This window comes from Vicugna pacos, chromosome 10 (assembly GCF_048564905.1).
Source record: "Vicugna pacos chromosome 10, VicPac4, whole genome shotgun sequence".
Taxonomy (NCBI): domain Eukaryota; kingdom Metazoa; phylum Chordata; class Mammalia; order Artiodactyla; family Camelidae; genus Vicugna; species Vicugna pacos.
In genome coordinates, this window is record NC_132996.1 from 67,563,732 (window position 1) to 67,581,976 (window position 18,245).

Below are 18,245 nucleotides of genomic sequence, written 5' to 3' on the forward strand. Positions count from 1 at the left end.
CAGGTAAGGTTGTTTTGGAGAGATGAAGGTCTATATAGGGATTTCCCTTTATTAATCTCTTGTCTTTGGTGCCATTTCTGTGTCCTTATTTTCTAACTTGGTTATAAGAAGCACTCAGTTGGCTTTGCTTGCCATTTTGGTGCAGGTGGCAAACAATGTCTTTTCCTCACCTGCACCTCTGGTGTGCTCCCTTTCTGTCTGGTAGCACAGATTCCTTTATTTGGTTTGGTTTTCATTCCTTCCTTCTGTCATGAAATGGTTGGACCCTATTCTGAAATATATTTTTAAGATAGTGTTTAAAAGCAAATACCCTGCCTTTTTTGAAACCACAGAAACTGCTTGTGAAAAAAAAAAAAAAAGCCGATAGGGCAAACTGCCAAATCCACGCTTTTAAAACCGATCCCTTAATGACAGAATGTCAGACACTGATGTTAAGCCTTCATTATGATTATGGTGTGAGGGTTTTTCTCATTAATAAATGTTTAGGTGCAGAACTCCCAGTTTCACATTTTGAATGCTTTACATTATAAAATTCTGCATGGTTAACATTCCAGAAAAGTCTTGTGTAGCTAATCTGCTATCTACTGTAGGAAAGGTTTTAAACCAATTTCCATTCCCCTTTACCTACTTTTTTTTTTTTAATTTCAAGAAATGATTTTCTTTTGAGATTTGGACCAAGCCTCACCAGCTTTACCATTTTTAAGAAGAATTACCTTCAGAATTGTTTTTACCCCAATGGAGGAGGACAGGGGACTTAATCTTTATCCCCAGTCCCTGAATTAACTTTTTTTTTCAGATGGCATAGAATCTTCTGTTTGTCTAGGGAACTTTATTTCTTTCCATATACTTTCAGGAATGAGTACTCATTCCTTCCTACAACTTTCCAGAAGAACTCTGACATTGCCAGTAGGCTGCTGAGTACAGGTACAGTTTAAGAACTGGTGTTGGTGTGCACCGAGCTGTAGCACTGATTGAATGGGAACTGATGAGGGAGACCAGGCTTGACAACCTATAATTGGGAAAGAAAAGGAAAAATAAAAAAAGTGCCTCTGTAGTCACAGCCAGCACTGAGATACGGGGCTCTAGGTGCAGAGCTTTAAGAATCCCTTCCAGATCTTCCCCGAGAGCACTCTCTTCTGTTCTAATGCTAGGGGCTTTTTCTGACTTCATTTCCATGACCCTAGTCCTGAGCAACTTTTTTGACTTTGTGATTAAGCCCTTTCTGTATCATCTTTGCTTGTATATTGGGCCTGTCTCCGGTTTCTAGTTGGGGATGAGACGAGGAAGGCTAGATGATTAACTCGGCAATGAGTCTCCTGGCATTGACTTCCTCTTATACCAGCATCTCACGACTCACTATGGTGCCCTCAGTGGGCGGGCATCCCCATTCATTGAAGTCTCAGGGTGTAGACAGATCCCAGGAGAACTCATGATCCTAGCTTGAAGTGAGACCTGGGATCTTCAAATCTCTTAGCCTGTAGTTCCTCTGAAAAATAACAAAAGCTACAGAGTTACAGTGCATGGAGGGAATAGGTCAACTGTAACTTTAGTTCCTGGATTTGGTCCTTTGTTGGATTGTGTGACTTGTACGTCTCTCTCCTACTAGATAGTCAACTTTTTTGAAGACTGGGCTATATTTTATCCTTCCCTATATCCCTTCCTTCCCCAAAGTCTCTTGGAGTGCTTTACACATGACCATCTCTCAATGAATTATGTGTGAAATAAAAAAATAAGAAAAATTATAACATGGGTATTATTCTTTACTTACAACCACCCTTGGGGAGGTGCGTCCATATTGATTTGTGTATCTGTCTAGTCAATTTTTGGCCATGTAAGTTACTAGCTGTAATCAGTGTCTTAATAGGTTCAATAATGACTAAAAAGAACAACTTTTTCAGGGGGGTGTTTCACCCTATTACTGGATTGTGTTAAGCGCTCAGAGAGGAAACCACAGGAGGAGAGTACACTGCTGAGGAAGCCCTGTCTGACTTTCCAAAGCAGGGACCAGAGCCAAAAGCCAAGCTTTCCTGGTTTTGCTGAGTTCTGTTCTTGCTCTTGACACACAGCATCTCTGGCTATGTTGTTGCTTTTGGTTAAATTGGCCTCATCTTTCCCTCTTTTGCAATGGGTGAATAGAGGTACACTGAGTATTGGGAATTTTGTCCAGAGCTGGAGAGACCATGTGGTCTGTCTCAGAAGGCTAGAGTTATTTATAGTGGGAGAAAAGATCAGGAACATAGCGCAGGAAGGACTGATTTCACACCACCTCGGCGCCTGGTGATGATGAGGACCCAGATTTTTCTTTGAGCGTCCCAGGGGAGATCAGTTGCTTTTCTGAATTGACCAAGAGCTGGGAGATCAGGGACCAGGTTTTCCAGAGCCATTGTGGGCAAGGCAAGGGTGAGAAAGGTGACCATTTTCTATTTTCTTGATTCCTTGGTCTTCATGACTCAGGTTGTGAAAGTGTCAACTGACTTTTGAGTCTCCTGTTCTTGAACCAGTGCAGAAGGCACCAGCTATGTAGGGTGGTGGAAAAAAGACCTGTTGGACTGGTCCGCTTGGACGTGCTTCCCCCTCCCCCAACTCTGGGCAGGGAGACTGAAACTGGTGCTGGCTGGGCTTTGCCAAGTCGGTTTCTCCTCGTGGATCAGCTACCATGGTGGGAGCTATCGAAGGAGCCAAGCTGATAGGGAGTCATGCTGCGGGTGGGGGCGGGTGCTAGGCACTGGATGTGTCCCCTACCCTACCTGGGGCTGTGCCTATTCCAGGATGCTCAGACTGAGGCTGCAGAGCCCTAGGCCTGCTGGAAGTAGACTGTGTGTCACAGTACTTTTCCCTGCACCCTTGTGGCCATATTCAAGGTATGCAGAGAGGCTGGGAGTGGTGAGAAGCTTGTAAATTGTGGCTAAATTAAGTCTAGAAAGGGAGAGGATTCTTCCCTAGGGCACACTGAGTTCAGGGTTGCAATGTTTCTAAGTCCGAGTTGTCACCTAGCTTAACTTTAATTTTCTCAGCCCTAGGCAGAAGAGATTTCCTAATGTGTGAGCCTACTGTCCAAGACATGTTAGGCGAGGTTTACTTATGGAGCCAGACTTTTAGGCAGATTGACTTGGTGTAAGGTGAGGTCAGGGTGTGGTCTTCAGGATGTACAGACCATGCCCACTTCCTGCTGTGGTCTCAGGGACAGGGCAGGAAGGCTTTTGAGCACAGAAGCACTGAGAACCCTCTCATCCATGTAGGAGAGACCCTCAGAGCTCATCTGCAGTCCCTCATTGTACAAGTGGGGAAACACAAGTCCCAAGGGGGTGAATGACTTGCTCAGGATATGTAACTTGTTTGGATGGAGCTGCATCTAGACTCACTCTCTTGGGGACTTTGCACTGTACCCCCCCATTGCTTCCACTTCAGATTCAGTCCTGTTGCTTAGAAGGCCTGTATGGGGGCTACCTGCAGACCTCATGGCAGAGGGGAGACTGGGAAAGGATGAGTGGAAGGGCGGTAGGCCCCAGCTCCACACACCAGCCATGAGTTTTGAAATCCTGCCAGAGACTGCATCCGTAGAGGCGCCAGAAGGCCCCAGGGGATGGATTTAAAACACTGGGCACCAGCGTTCTAGCCCTGGTCCAGGTTGAAGCAGCCACATGGAGCAGAGTTGTGCTAAGAGCTATTGGGTAGAGTCACTCCAAGAAAAGCAGGAAGACCCTGACCCTGACTTTCCCTCATGAATTAGGAAAGCATTTCTTGAAAGCCTGTTAGGTGCCAGGACACAGAGGTGACTTCAACCCTGGAAATTTCCCTCAGGTCACTCCCAGTCCTGTACAGTGGTGAACAATTCAGCTTCCTAGAGCTGTGGAGGAAATAGGCCGTTCAGCAAGCAGTGAAGTCCCAGTGCAAGAAGGCTGATCGTGGAATGCCTGGAGTGAGATGTCAGGGACTCTGTGAAGTCAGAGAGATGGAGCAGGGAAAACTATCTTGAGGACGTGATGTCTGAGCTGAGGCTAACCAGGAAGGAAAATGGGACCAAGTGAGACTCAAGGAAAGAATGAGGGCACAGCTGGAGCTGCAGGCAGGGAAAGGGAGCCAGTCAGCTCATTATGCAATAGAAGGAAAAATCCAGAATCTATATAGGTCTGAAAATCAATTTTACATCTATATGTATATAGATGTGTATACGTATGTATGGATACATATATATATGTATGTATGTGTGTGTGTGTATGTATGTATGTATGTATGTATCGTGTGTGTAAGGGGCGCTTTGTGTATGAATCCATCACTTCCTGTTCCCAGGACTGGGTGCCCTGTTGAGATGACTGTTGGTGTCCCTGCACATGTTGTAGAGTAAGAGGGACTGATTTTTCTCTGTGTGGGTGTGGGTGGAGAGTAGGCTGTCTGAGGTTTCAGTCCCAGCAGGTGGGACTGGTTTTAGCTTTGGAGCAGAGCTGGCTAAGGACACTGTTGGGCTTCTTCTGGCCTAGGGGTCAGGACCAATTTTCCTCTTCTAATATAAGAGTGATTCACAGGCCATTGCTGCTGTTAGAGATTTTGCAGACTTTTCAGAGGCAGCCTATGGTGGCTGATGGTAGCAGTTGGTGAGAAAGAGGAAGTACCTGGTGGCCATTTCTCCTGCCACTTCTGACAGACGGTTCTGTCGCTAAACAGCACCTCTCTGTGGCAGCCTTGGGCTCTGCCCTGGTGAAGGAGGAGCACTGCCTCTCTGTGGGAGGGGCCATCATCTGTGGCTTCTGTACCCTGTACAACAGCCAGCCAGAGGCCCCCTTCCCTCCTGTCATTGGAAGTCAGAGGCACAAGTGCTTGAGTGGCAGACCTTAACTTACAGGGTCACAGAAATGACCATGCTCCAAACTGCAGGGTTCAGGGCATAGCCAGTAAAGCGTGTAAAAACTGACCTAAGGTTAAGAATGTGGACTGTCTACCTCCGAAAGGCGTTAACGGGATAGCGTTTCACTTCTGACTACATGTGGATGTTGCTTGGCAGACAGCTGGGCTGTCCCCTCTCCTGCCAGGGAGCGAGTTTTGTTCCCATGCTAGTCCAGCTTTTACTGTTTCCCCTCCTGCCTTTCCCCAGAGACCATAAACCTGCTTACCTCCTGTTATGTTCTAGTTCTGATAGGAGTACCATTCAGAGTTCTTGGCAGGAGACCAACCCACTTCTCCCCGGGTTGGGTTCCCCTCCTTTTCCCAGCAGCATGTTCGATGTGTGTGTTTCCCAGAGTTCTTGTGCAGCTGGTTGGCTCTGTAGTGCCCAGAGATAGGAGCTCTCCTGCAACGGGAACCCAGCTGCTTCCCTCCCTGGTTTTAGGGGCAGGGCTTGAAAATAGAGAATCATAATCTCCCTTCCTCCTCCTCCTCCTCCTCCCCCGACACACACCAAGCAAACTGGAGTGACCGGCTCAGGGGCTCAGAGCGGGACTCAGCCGCCTCACTGCTCTGCATGACAGCAGCGATCTGGAGGAAAATTAATGGATGTGTGAGTATGTGAATTCTGGAGCACATTACCATCTCGGGCTGGTCCTCAGTGGTAGGTATGGACTCATTCTGGTGTTGGAGAGACTTAGGGGAGATGGTGACCCAGCCAGATGTGTATCTGCCTGAGGCCACGCTCTTGTCTAATACGTAGGGAAATGGAAAGCTCTCCCAAATACCCCTGCTCTTCCGAAGAGCTTGTGGGTGGTTTGGAGAGTTTATTCTTGGAATCCCTTGCAGCACAATATCCCTTTCTTCCCTAAGCCAGGTTTCTTAGCTCTTAAGCTGGACTTACTGCCTTCACTTCTCATAGAATGGGTGCATCTCCCTGACCTCAGTAGGACTGTGGATAGAAGTTTTGGAAAGGAGTAGCTGCTCCTTGGCTAGAAAGGGGAAATTGGAGCGGAAACACAGGATGCCAGCAGGTGTTTCGAGTTCTCCCTCTGGCTAGAGAACAGGCGCCACCCTAGTTCTCTCCTGCCGCCCTCTCCAGCCAGCCAAGGCAGCACCCAAATGGAAACATCCTCTTGCTACTAAGGCTTGAGTGCCTAACGCAGGGACCAGATGGGAGCAGCCCAGGCCTGTTAAGAGGGGAGGATTGGTTATTTAGGGGCTGTGACAAATGGTTTCGTGGAAGAGCAGGGGAGAAAGAATCTAATTTCGGGAAGCCAGGGGCCAATTTCTGCGGTCTCCCTGTGGAGAGCCCAGACAGCCTGGAGCCACAGGGCCACAGGCTCAGGTGCTGACCGCCTTCTGCCTTCCTTTCTTGTCTGGTGGCTAGTGATGTCATTGTCAGGTTTACTTTCTGGTTAGAGAGAAAGTCCGGACTCCCTGCTGCCTGAGCCCCTCTGCCCTGGAGCTGTACATAATTGGTCTCCCAGTTCTGACTTTGAGTAGGGCAAGAAATGGTCATAAGAAGTTCTGTTTTGGTAGTTTGACTTCTGATTGGGCATTTAGGCGTTTGAGAACTGAGTGCTTTCTTTATGCAGAAGTACCCTGGAAATACCTCTCTTTCTTTAGCCCTACACCACATACATTTCTTCATGAGAAGAAGGCCTTTGCTCAGGTATTAATTTAATTAGGGGTACTTAATGGAGTTCTGTATTGCTCATCCCTTGAGTCTTCCTAACCCCGCCAAAAAACCCCAAACCTTTCATACGAAGAACTTTGGAAAAATGGAACAGTGCCTCAAGGTCACTGGATCATAAGTGGTATTTGGCATAGTTGGCTGGTTTGGCGTTTGGTGAGAGATTTCTGCTTTATATTTGAGCAAAAGATTTCTTGGCGGGAGGCCTCTATGCTGTGTTCCAGTGCTTGCCCTGTGTACAGGGTTTGCCCCCTTCCCTCCCCTGACAGGTTGTTTTAATCCTCTTGCCTATAAACAAGTGCAGCAGAACGTGTCCAGCCAGCTCACATGACCTTGGTTATCTCTTCATGGGGTAACTAGCATCAGCTTCAGATACCACAGTCACTTGATGTGGTAGAGCTGTCAGGGTGAAGAGGTGGAGATGCCAGGAGGAAGCCTGGGTCTGCCAAGGAAGGTAGATGGGGGTGTATGTGATTCCTCAGTGAGGGCCAGGTAGGAAAAGTCAGCTCCCATGGGACAGGAGTGAGAAAAAGACAGCTACACAGTGTCATTCCTTCTTGCCTTTATTATCCCTGATTTCCTACTTGTGGTATCTCATTTATCTTTCTTCTGTATCTCAAATCCTGTCTGCAGGGGCCCAGGACATGCAGCTGTTTTAGGAAACTGCCCCTGAGACAGATGCCTGCCAGTTCATGGGCTACAAAACCCCACACTGAGAATCCCATCTTCCCAAATAGTGATCTTGTTATGTTGTATGAAGGACAGCTGGTGGTTGGAACTTGGCTGCCACAGGAGGCTGAGTCTCTAAACCAGAGACACTCAGGAGCTGAGAGGGCGGCTAGGTTTTCACCACCACTCACCCCTGCTCCCCCCACTCCAGGTTTCCCTCATCTCACTACTGAAGAGGCAGTGCTTTTCCGTACATAACAATCAGGGACTCTAGCCACACTGTGTATGTGTGTGTTTCTTAAATACCAGTCACATTTCCCCTTGTGACTATTAATTTTCAGAGTTTCCAATTCTGAAAATCTTGGCAAGACTGCTTGCATTGTGTATCTCAGGAGCTTGATGTGTACTCTGCATTTTCCTAGGGTGGGATATGTGTGTTTAAAGTGCTTTTTATCAGGGGCAAGTAGAGTGGCCTTTTATGGAAGGGAGAAAACAAGTTGAGCTGCTGGAGCCTTTCCTGGCTCTGCCAGAAACCCACGTCCAAGTCGGAGCTGTGCAAATAGATGACCAGAACTTGGTCTTCCACTCTAGTGCTCTCCTAGGCCAATTCGAAAAGATCTCTTTTTGGAGAATAGAGCATTTGCGGTAAGCATTGAGTAAGGAAGTTAAAGCCAAAAGCCATCTCTTTTTCTGGTAACCTACAGAATAAGTTGGGAGAGCATATGGAATTTTAGTAATAATAGAGCGTCATGAGCATTTAGTATATGACAGACATTGTTCCAAGTGTTTTGGACAGTGTTGGATATTCAGTAATTTCTGACTTTACACCTTCTGTTTTCTCTTGGTAGGAACCCCTTTTTGCCTGTGGGCTCTTTGTTTTTGTCCTTGGTGGTCGTGTGGACCAGACAGAACAACAGGAGGGGGAGCAGTGGCCTGCTGCTGCCCAGCCAGATTCTTCTGATCCCAGGCATCCTGGGTGGGTTTTCCCTCTCAATCTTCAGGTCTTTATTTAAGCCACTGTGCCTGTTGGCAATTAGAGCTGCCCTTCAGGATTTGTTGAGGCGGATCTGTATTTCTTTTGTAGCCATCCTTTCTTCCCTGCCCTCTCTGAGTGAATTTGGAGGTGGAGAGCTAGAGGCTTGTCTGTTTGCCTCCTTCAAAACAACCAGCATTCTCCTGGTCTGCGGTATGTGTAATAGTGCATCCAACAGAGCCGCAAAGTGGATGCCTTCCTCCCCAACACCACCTGTTAATTGGTGATTCTAGTTCCTGAGGACTTCCATTTGTACATGAGCCAATCTGCACCAGAGAGCCATGCTCCCAGGTTTGTATCACAGATGTTAGGAAGCTCAGAAGCTCCAACAATGAAGCCTGAACCCATGTCTCCCTGCCACCTTGACCACTCCCTTCTCTTGGAAACTAGTACCGTTAGACTCTTTCTTAGACTCTCTGAAAAGATGAGTTAGTATAAAAGTACTTTTTAAGAAGGCGCTTACCACGGAAAATGGCTGTCATCTCATTTACTATGCTCTGCTCCTAGGCCACACACACAGTTAGGGCAACCTGGGGTAGAACTGTCATTGCCACCAGAAAATGAACAGTGTTTGGCTTAAAAGGCAGCCTAGGCCTAAAGTCCGAAGCTGCCATGTACGCAGTTCCAATGAGAAGACTGCTTTCCAATCTTCTCCGCCCAACTTCTGACACACGAGCCCTCCTCCGTTTATCTGACAGGCTAGCCAAAAAGCACCTGCCCGGGTCATGGCTACTTAGTAACAGGATTCAGCAATCTCTGCCCTTGGCCCCGGGGATAGAAAGGAGGTACATCTTGATACATCAGTTACCAAGCAGCGAAGACAGTTCTAAAGAGTGTTTGCCCCTGATATGTCAAGGGACTGTTCCAGGCTAGGCTCCCTTCTCTCTTTCTGAAAGTTCTACCTGGCCTACCTTAATTAGCCCCTCCTTTAAGGCAGCACCCATTCAGAATTCCTCTCCAGCCTCATTCCTCATCAAACCTGGCTTCATATCTCGAGACTCTCTCTCCTACCCAGTCACTCCAATAACTTTGAAGCTCCCCTCCCCCAACTCAAGTCCTCTTATTTCAAGCCGTCACCCCGAGTTTGAAGGTTAGGGAGCCCCAGTTTCTATTGCCCACGCTCCTTGGAGAGCAAAGATACATTCCTGGATCCCATGTTGGAAAACTGAATTCTATTTTCTTGTTCTGAGTTCTGATTTAAATGTTAAGTATGGTTAATAGACTACTTCAAATATGATGGTGGGCCCTGAAGGGCTGGGCTGAGAACACAGCCACCATTTGTAACGTGTTTCTAAGGAAAAATAGTTCCTTCTAAGAATGGAACTTTTGGTAAATTGGGGATTTTTTTTCTAAAATACTACAGCAGATTTGCATGTGCCTTGTGGAAGTGTTCTCATTATTTTGTAGTTATAACACCATCTATCCCAAAAGTAAGTTGTCCTTCTAGATCCCCAATGACAAAGACACGCACACGCAGACACCCCTAACCTTACTTCCTACCTAGAAAGTTTGCTAGACAGCTGTACTCAGCTCCTAGGATTGTTTTGGGAACAGGTGAGACTGAATTCTCAATCTTGGGTGATTTGACCCATTGTCAGGTAGCACCAGAAACGGGGTGCCCTCCATTCCACGGCACATGTGCCCTCACCTGATTGGGTTTTTCACCATCTGTTGTAGGAGGAAGATAACACCTCTGCCTGTGAGCAGGAACAGCCCAATGGGTTTTGCTCATGCAAAGAGCAGCCACTTGGATTTTAATGGTCACTTAAGTGGAGCAGCCACATTGCAGCCTGGCCAGGTGGGGACAAGTTCTGAGAGTGGTGGTGCCAGCCTTAGCTGGTTTCCATTACTTCTTTACCTGCTTGAGACCTAACCTCTGGCCATGGTGACTTCTGGGGCAGCAAACTTTGTCCCAGTGTGTTTTTCTGGTATTTCCTCCTCCTTCTTTAGCTCCCTCTTTGAAGCTAGAGTAGGGAAGGCAGTAGTTTTTGCACTTCCAGAGGAAGGTGCAGTGGAAAGAGGCACATGTCTTGTTTAGCACCTTCCAGTGTAGAGCTGTAACCAGGTAGGACCCAGAAGGCCTGTCTTCCAGCTTCAGAATGAAAATGTATTAAGGAAACCCCACTGGAAAGGGCAGAGTCAAAGAGTTAAATCTGCACCCAGGTAGAAAGGCTGTTGCATAAACGCTGAGAGAGTTGTGTGGGGTTTTTTGTTTTTTGTTTTTTGTTTTTTTTCCCCAAAGATCTCGTGCTTCTTTTTTACTTTGTGTTGGCAAAAACCCCAGGAGAAGATGGGAGATTCTGGGAGGAGATGATTATGCTGGGTGAGTCAACTGAGCTCCCCAGCTGCCGTTTTTAGTTCCTCTGCTTTTCTGTAATGGGAGGCAGTTTGGGGAGGGGTGGGAGGCAGGGGGGAAATGCTGATTTATGCAGCAGGGCAGGAGGCAGGTGTGTCTGGGTGAATTTTTTTTGGCTCTCTAGGGTTGACAGGGCCTTGCAGTCAGTACATTGATTCAAGGAGGAAATATTAAAGCAGAGCTCTCAGTGTGGCAAACAGTTAAGTAAATGTCTCCTAAAGTCACTGTCACTTCCCCAAATCAGTAGCTCTTAGAATGGCTCGCGCTGCATTGCATTGTCACAGCAAGGCACAATGGTTCTGATAGCAAAGCAGTAGCGGGATTGAATGTGGAGAGGCAGACAGAACTGCCTGAAGTGGGAGGGCCTGGTGGTTGTTGGGCAGCAGGAAGTTCCAGGAGAGGCTTCCCCCTCTGTGATGAAAGGAGGGCTTGTGTTTGATTGAGGGGAGCCAGGGATAGGTGGGGGAGCCCTGCTGGTCCTCGACTTTGCCTGTATTCTGAGTCTGTCTCCTGTTCACCTTGGTGACCATCTTTGCCTTGAGCTTTGTGAGAGACGAGAACACCAAGGGCCTTATCATGACCTTAGTGAAAGCTTGTTGGTGGAACTAATGCTCCAGAGAAGTCATCCATCCTTGGGAGAGGGGATCTCGTGGCCCACAGCCCCCTTGGACGTTGTCTGCAAAGTATACTGATACAGGTTATTGGTGTGGATCCCAGAGACCATCATGAAGACGCCCCAACATGTTTTCCTGTTTATTCATTCATACACATTTGTTCATTCAGTACCTTATTGAATACTTCTGCTCTGTACTGTAGGCATTGTTGTGGGTCATGAACCAGACAGACCAGAGTCCCTTCCTTTGTGGTGTAGTCTAGTGGGAAGGACAGGGAGTAACCAGCCAACTTCAAAGGATGATAAATGCCTTGAAAAAGAGGAAAAGAGTCTCGTGGCAAGAGATTTTGACCTTCCTTCCTCTCCCCTTGCTTATCTACTGATACAGGAGTGTGGGAAACTAAGGTCAAAAAGTTGTACCATTTTTATTCTGTAAGACTTATAACATGGGGCAGCTAGATGTGGGCACTAAGGGCATATGAAGGTGACCTCTGACCTCTCAGAGCTCAAGGGGGCTAGGGTGTAGAGGCACAAAGTCAGAAGAGCTGGATGGGTACAGATGGGATGCTGAGAGAGAGTCAGAGAACGGAGAGATCACTGTCAGCTAGAAAGGTGCCTGGGTAACTACTGGAACAAAAGATTTGGGATAAACAAGGGATGAGAGGGTTTACTTACATGGATCACTTCAAAGAAGGCATTATATGATATTGGAGCCTGACTTTCAGTGTGTCTGTGTCTGTGTAGCTCTTCATACCACAGTTCCAGTCTGTTCCCTACACAGCAGCCGGGGTCCCACCACAGGTCTGACTCCAGAATGACGCCCATCATTATCGCACCACATACAGCCAGACAGCGTGCTGATAACAAACTACTAGGCAAAGAAAAGAAAAGGAAGCTAGAGGGAGGCCCAGGCACCTCAGCTGCACTGGTTAGTCTCCATCAGCTCCCCACAATCCTCTGTGAAGTGAGCCAAACCTTTCTGCTGCAGGCTGCCTTCTGCCTCCCCCAGAGCCCTGGGCTGCTGGCAGGCTGGCTCTCCTGTGATATGGAGGAACTTGTTGGTCTCCATGGTTACCATAACCCACTGGTACGGGAGGAGCCAAATGGAGTGCAAGGCTGGCAATGTGAGCTTCCCCCAGCCCTTGGCACCATGTGGTCCTGGTATGTCGGCTGTTCCTTGGACCTTTTTTGAGAGGAAGGAGTTAAGGAACTGATGAGAAAGGAAGAGCAGTACAACTTCCTCCTCCTCTGGGCTACTCAGAGGGCAGAGGCATGGCTGCCTTCTCATTCACCCACTCCTCTGGGCAGGAGTGGTTTTATGTTAGGAAGGAGGGTTCTTTTTGTCTGACAGCCCAGCCATGATAGGAACTGGACTTTTTCTCATTCTGGAAGGAATACCAGCTTTGCTACACTGGTATTTGTGGTCATCCTCTTAGAGATTGTAGCTCTTTTTAGGGCTCAGAGAACCCTTGTAGCTGGGAAACAAAGGTTCCTACCTGAACATAGAGATCATAGAAAACATTGTTGAGACCTTACTGTGCACCAGGCAGGCACCATGGTCAACGCTAGCGTGGATTTTCTCATTTCATCTTCACTCTAATCCTGTGAAGTGGGAACAGCTAGTATCCTTGTGTCCCGGGTGAGGAAACTGAGACCTAGAGATGTCAAGTGATCTGGCTGGTGTTCAATGAGCTGGTAAGGAGCGAAGGCAGAGTTCCCACAGGGTCTGGCTGCCTCCAGAGCTCTGCCGAGCTGTACTGCCTCCCTAATAAGTAAGCAGAGATACGTCGTGGGTCTGGTGTACAGCCCCCCTCCTCTCAGTTTCTAGAAGGCAGAAACCAGATCTCTCTGAGCTTTGCAGTGGACTCCAGAGGTGAGCACTCGATGAAGGTTTGCTGAAACGGGCAGCAGTCATTGGGGACGAGATAGTGACATGCCCGGTGAGCAGATTCTCAGGGGTGAAGTGCGAAAGCTTCTGAAGCCCCAGTTGCTCAGGAGAATCCACCATGTTTTAAGAGGAGCCCAGCATTTCAGGTGGCTCAGAAGACAGGAGATGTGAGGGGTGCTCCTTGCACTGCGGCTTCATGCATGAAGGGTCGAGCTGGATGTGGCTCAGTTCGGCTCTCACTCCAGGTCAGTTCTTGCCTGCTGGTCTCCGCAGGCAGGCGCTGGCTCTGGTGTGGCTGCTTCTGAGGTGTGCAGGCTCCTCACATAGCCCAGGCTGCGGTGCGTTGCCTGCCTTGGGGTGAGACTTGCAGCTCAGAGAGCTGGAGGGCAGTGAACCACCTTGCTTTTGGCTTTGCTTCAGTCACAGGTTCTGTTGGCCTCCTTTGTCAGGGAGGCACCTACTCTGGCTGGAAAAAGGGAGCAGCGCCTTGGCAGTTTTATACAGCGCCACCCTCCCCTCTACAACAGAGTATTAAGGGATTGTGGGGGTCCCCAGGTGGAGCCATCACAGTTAGTTTCAGAGGTGGGGGTACACCCAGCCTCTCCACTGGTCGATGCTTTCTACAGCTTTATCAGAACTCTCCTACCCAGAATGCTTCACTGGTCTACTGACTCTTGGTTGTTGAAAGTGACAGTTGCTCAGGATCAAAGGATACAGAAAAGGTTTCTGGATTCAGTGAAGGAGGAAGGGTTAAAGAACTAGCGATTTGCTACGTGACTTTTCATCTCAGTCCTACCCTCTCTCTCCCCAGCCTCTCTGAGGTCAGTGCTTGGTACTTCCTCAGTTTACAAAACCCCTTACTGCTTCCCACAAATAAGATTTAAGAAACAATCTTGTTACAATGCAAAATCCTGGGGACTGGTAAATGAAGCCATTTGATCCTGCTCTGGCTTCTGAGTGAAGGGGCAGGACTGAGCCCAGGGTCCAGAATAAAGCCTGACCTCTTCCACTGATATCAGGGCCCCCTTTGGGAAGGAGTGAGTGGAGGGGTTGCTGTGGGTCACCTGGATAGGTCTTTAAACTAGCACCTCCCCCTGGGCCTTAACCAGATATTGACATTCCTCTTGTCCCAGGTACTTTTCCTGAGTCTTCACATCTTTCCTCTCTTCCCAGTCTGTGGAGGAAGAACCAAAGACTTAGCCTTCTTTGTGGGAAATAAGAGCAGAATAAGTATCAACAAGGGTTAAAGAGAAGCTGGTACAGGGGACCATGAGGAACAGCAGAGTGCTGAAGTGCGCGCGAGAGCACTGGGCTCCAGTCCCGGCTCTGCACTGGAAGCCTACGGGACCTTGGGCAAGTCTCTTAACTTCTGTCCTTAAATTTCTTATCTGTAAAATGAAGATGCTACCTACCCCATAGGTCTATGATGTGTAGCACATAGGAAATACATACCAGCAGAAAGTAGTAGCAGAAATGTCGCCTCTGTTGACCAGGGTTCGTACATAAGGTAAACACTGAGTAGAGTGCTCTCCCAGTCTGTACTCAGGTGCTGTGAGGGCACGGTGGAGGTTTTGCCCTTCCCTAGAGGGGTTTTTGGCCTCTCGGCAATGAGATTATTAAAGAGTTGTTTAATGGGAAAGGTCCTAGCCTAGAGTGGTGGAATGAATGTGAAGTAGATCTGGGAGCCGGAAGAAAGGCAGTGACCAGAACACTGGACACAGACTGGGAGGGCTCCAGTTTGCACCAAGGTCAGCAGTTGCCTAGGCAGCAGGAAGGTGTGAGGAATGGCTACCTCCTGCCCCCAGGCCCTGAGTCCTTAAAGAAAGCAATTGGAGGCGGGTGGGCAGGGTTGGAGACTTGGAGGTGGTGGGAACCTAGAGACAGACTCCCAGAATCAGGGCTGGAAGGGATTTAGAGGGACATTTAGTTTGTTCCCCAGCCTTTGGGCAAAATTTAGGATTAAACATCTCATTATCAGTGGCAAAGTTTCTTAATGTAGAACTAAGGGGCTTCACAGGGTCCCTGAACCTCCTGATATTATGTCCCAAATATCTTGGGTCTAAGTGGAATATGCATTTTTCTCAGGTTGACAGTTTCCTGTGAGGTAGGAGGTCCATCTGCCACTGTTGGATGGCTGGCTTCCGCTCACCCTTCCCCACCCATGCTCTTGATGGGTGGCTTACTGCCGTGCTCTGGGTCTGATTCACACATGCTCCTCCCGCCGATTTGAGCCCCTACCCAGGCCCCACCTGCTGCAGGTGAGATAAGGACTTTATGACAGCCTGAGCTGGAGTAAGTCTCCTCCTCACCCTCTCCCAGCTGTTACACAGCAAAGCACCTTGGGGAGGGTGGGGCAGCCCACTTCCGGGGAGGGGGAGGGGAAGGGAGAAGGAAGTTGATCTAAACCCGCCTCTTTCTCTTTCTGTCTCCCTTCCTTCCCATTCCCCTCCTGGCCCCTTTCCTCCCACCTTGCTCCTGGGTAGTGTCCTGGAACTGCATGCATTTCCTGGCTACCAGGCCCTGGCCCGCAAGAAGCCGCGGGGCTGTGTCCCCGTTGCTCTCCTTGCCAAGCTGGGGCTCTGCTAGTGGTGGTTTCGGTTGCGACACAGTCCAGGTTCCCAGACAGGAGCCGCTCGGCCTGGCTGCTTCGCTACTTTTCACTGAGGAGGTGGTGGAAGGTGTCGCCTGCTTCAGCTGAGTAAGGCTGGCTGACGGAGCTGGCAGCCCCCGCCCTGGGCCTGGCTCTTCTCGGCCTCTGTACTTTGCCCTCGCTGCCTGACAGGTTCTGCTGTGGGCTCTGCTGAATGGAAGTCGCTGATAGTCCTTGTCCCTTTCTCCAGCCGGGTATGTTTTCCCCTTTTCTGCTGTGAAATTGCCCCCTCCTCTTCCATCCCTCCCACCCCAAACACAGGATCTTTGAAGAATTGCTAAATGGAGCCAGGCACTAGCACAGGGCAGTCAGATTCCTGGGAAGAGGCATCGACTGAGAAAGAAAGGACAAATACCCAGAGAAGATTGTCCCCTCAGATCGAGTCAGCAGGCCCAACCAGAGTGAAAGGAAGGGGCTGGTGACCGGCAGAGGCCCAGGGAGGGCACACTGGTGCTACAGTGAGGGGAGGCGGATCTGGGGCAGCCGCCAGAGCTAGTGGCCAAGAGACTTTTTTCCTCCATTCCACAGTGCCCTGGCTCACTTTGCCTCTGGCCAAGGAGTACCTGCCTGTCACCCCTCCCAGCTTGGCCCCTTCCTAACTCTGGGGAAGTCTCAGGACACTCGCAGCCAACCCTGAGTACAGAGCCCCGAAGCACGAGCTTTTCTAGGGGAGAACTGTTGGTCGGAGCCTCCAGCATTAGGGAGGGGGCCCTGCCTACCTGAGTCAGCGCCGGGCCTCTCGGGGTGGAGGCTGTCTTCCGGGCGAACCTGGCAGCGCGCCTAGGCCAAGTTCTGAAATCCAGGTGGAAGGGCCCACTGGATATAAGACTCTTTTCTTTATTCATCCTCATGTCCTGCTTTCTCTCCTCCCTCTCTGTTTAAGACCCCAAAGCTGTTTAGACCCTACTTCCAAATCAGGCCTGCTTAGTAACCTGTGAGTTCTGCCTATTAGTTCCAAATACTGACTCTCAGGGTGACCTCTTGTTCTTTCTGAAGACTGCCCGAGAGCCATGGTGTCTACTTTCAACAGACTTCCTCAGACCTTTGGGGCCTGCTATTATGGTGTGATGTCAGCCAGAGTTTTGGGGATGACTGGTGTTCCAGATCGTACTGTGTGCAAGGAGGGTGGAGATTAGGGGGAGCATGGCTGTGGCCAGATCCTGTTTAGTTGGCTCAGAAGGGCAGTTAGTACTCAGTGCCCCACCCCATTGGTGAGATCTGAGTCCCGGCTACATGGGCCTAGTCAGAATCACAGAAGGGACTCTCTCCATAATAGCCACCCACCCACTTACCTCCTCTTCAGCCTTCAAAGAAGTTGCCTCGTGTGGGGCCATGGTCCAAGAAGCATTTTCTACTGGAGACTTTATCCTTTGTCTGCTTCCTCCCCGTGGGCTCTCCTCACCCTGTCCCACATCCCTGCCATGGGAAATATCTCACAACATAGAAGAGGCGAAGGGAGTAAAGAAGGAATGTGTGCTTTGAGTCCTGAGAGTTGGGTAGTTTGGTCCTGAAAGGGGAGTGGGTGACTTTTAGAGCAGGGGATCAAGGAGCATGCACCAGCAAGGGTTACCTATTTCTCTGGGTCCTAGACAAGCAGAACTTTCTCTTTGACTGTCCTGGATACCTGGCTTGGAACTAGCTTCCCTGTTGCATTCCCTCCTTCCCGTGAAGGCTAAAGGTGCTGGTGTAGGCCAGGTAGCTGATGTGCAGCCTGGACCTCTCCCCACGGGGAGGGCCCATAGCATCTCTTGTCAGCCTCCAGCTGGGCTGCAGCTGACTTACGCGGGCTCAACTGAGATAGAGAAGTCTTGTTGACAGTGAGACTTCTGCTTTGTAGACAGGCTTTGTAGTACTTAGGAACTAAAAATAATGGCAGTCATGGTTGTTCTTTAATGAGCATTGGATAAGGCATTTTACTTGTGTTCTGTCATCTAACTAATGTGAAATAAGGAATATTTTATTGCCACTTTACAGATAAGGAAACTAACTAGTTAGTGAGGGAGCCAGAACTAGAACCTAGCTCTCTTGGCACCCACTAGACCATCTCCTGGCACCAATGTGTGGGATCCCCCCAACACTGGTCATCTTTTAAATGATTTCCTTCCTCCTTTGTAATAGTCTCATCTCCCTCTGAAGAACGATGTTGATATTAATAAAGTTAAGTGTTGAGTAAGTGGCCAATTCAGGATTTGAACCCTGGCAGTTTGTCTCTGCATCTGTACTCTTAACCACATGTCTCCATCCCAGTAAGGAAGAGGGTAGGTGCACCAAGAGGGATAGGCAGAGCCAAGCTCAGGCTAGGCCGTAGGACTCCCAGGTTTGACTTCAGGAGGTAAAGGGCCTAAATTCCCATGTAGACGCTAGATTCCATTCCAAATTTTGAGGACTTGGAGATTGCCAAGCTCCTGCTGCCTTTGGCTCAAATCCTCAGAAACGAGGGGAGTGACAAGAAACTTAGGAGC

At 49.1% G+C, this 18,245-nt stretch overlaps 1 protein-coding gene and 1 long non-coding RNA gene across 18 annotated transcripts in view; one reads left to right on the plus strand and one right to left on the minus strand.

The window, feature by feature from the left end:
* Positions 1-18,245, plus strand: part of MARK2 (microtubule affinity regulating kinase 2) — a 52,266-nt gene that overhangs the window by 16,662 nt on the left and 17,359 nt on the right. Inside the window, exon 1 of one of the 13 annotated variants that reach the window (XM_006216629.3) lies at positions 15,554-15,977. The exons of 11 other annotated variants lie outside the window; for them this stretch is intronic. The gene's annotated coding sequence lies outside the window, so the exon portion shown is untranslated. Of the gene's footprint in view, positions 1-15,553; positions 15,978-18,245 lie in introns of those variants that run through there. One more of the 13 variants, XM_015249874.3, reaches the window with a different exon arrangement.
* On the minus strand, positions 851-13,761 carry LOC140698810 (uncharacterized). 5 transcript variants are annotated; one of them, XR_012076785.1, is made up of 4 exons: positions 12,221-12,727; positions 11,921-12,116; positions 11,419-11,555; positions 851-1,009 (listed from the first exon to the last, which is right to left on the minus strand). It is a non-coding gene; the product is annotated as an uncharacterized lncRNA (long non-coding RNA). The 5 variants fall into 5 exon arrangements; XR_012076786.1 differs by lacking the exons at positions 851-1,009; positions 12,221-12,727 and adding an exon at positions 12,777-13,761 and having other exon boundaries at positions 11,373-11,555; positions 11,921-12,113; XR_012076784.1 differs by lacking the exons at positions 851-1,009; positions 12,221-12,727 and adding an exon at positions 12,742-13,761 and having other exon boundaries at positions 11,373-11,555; positions 11,921-12,113.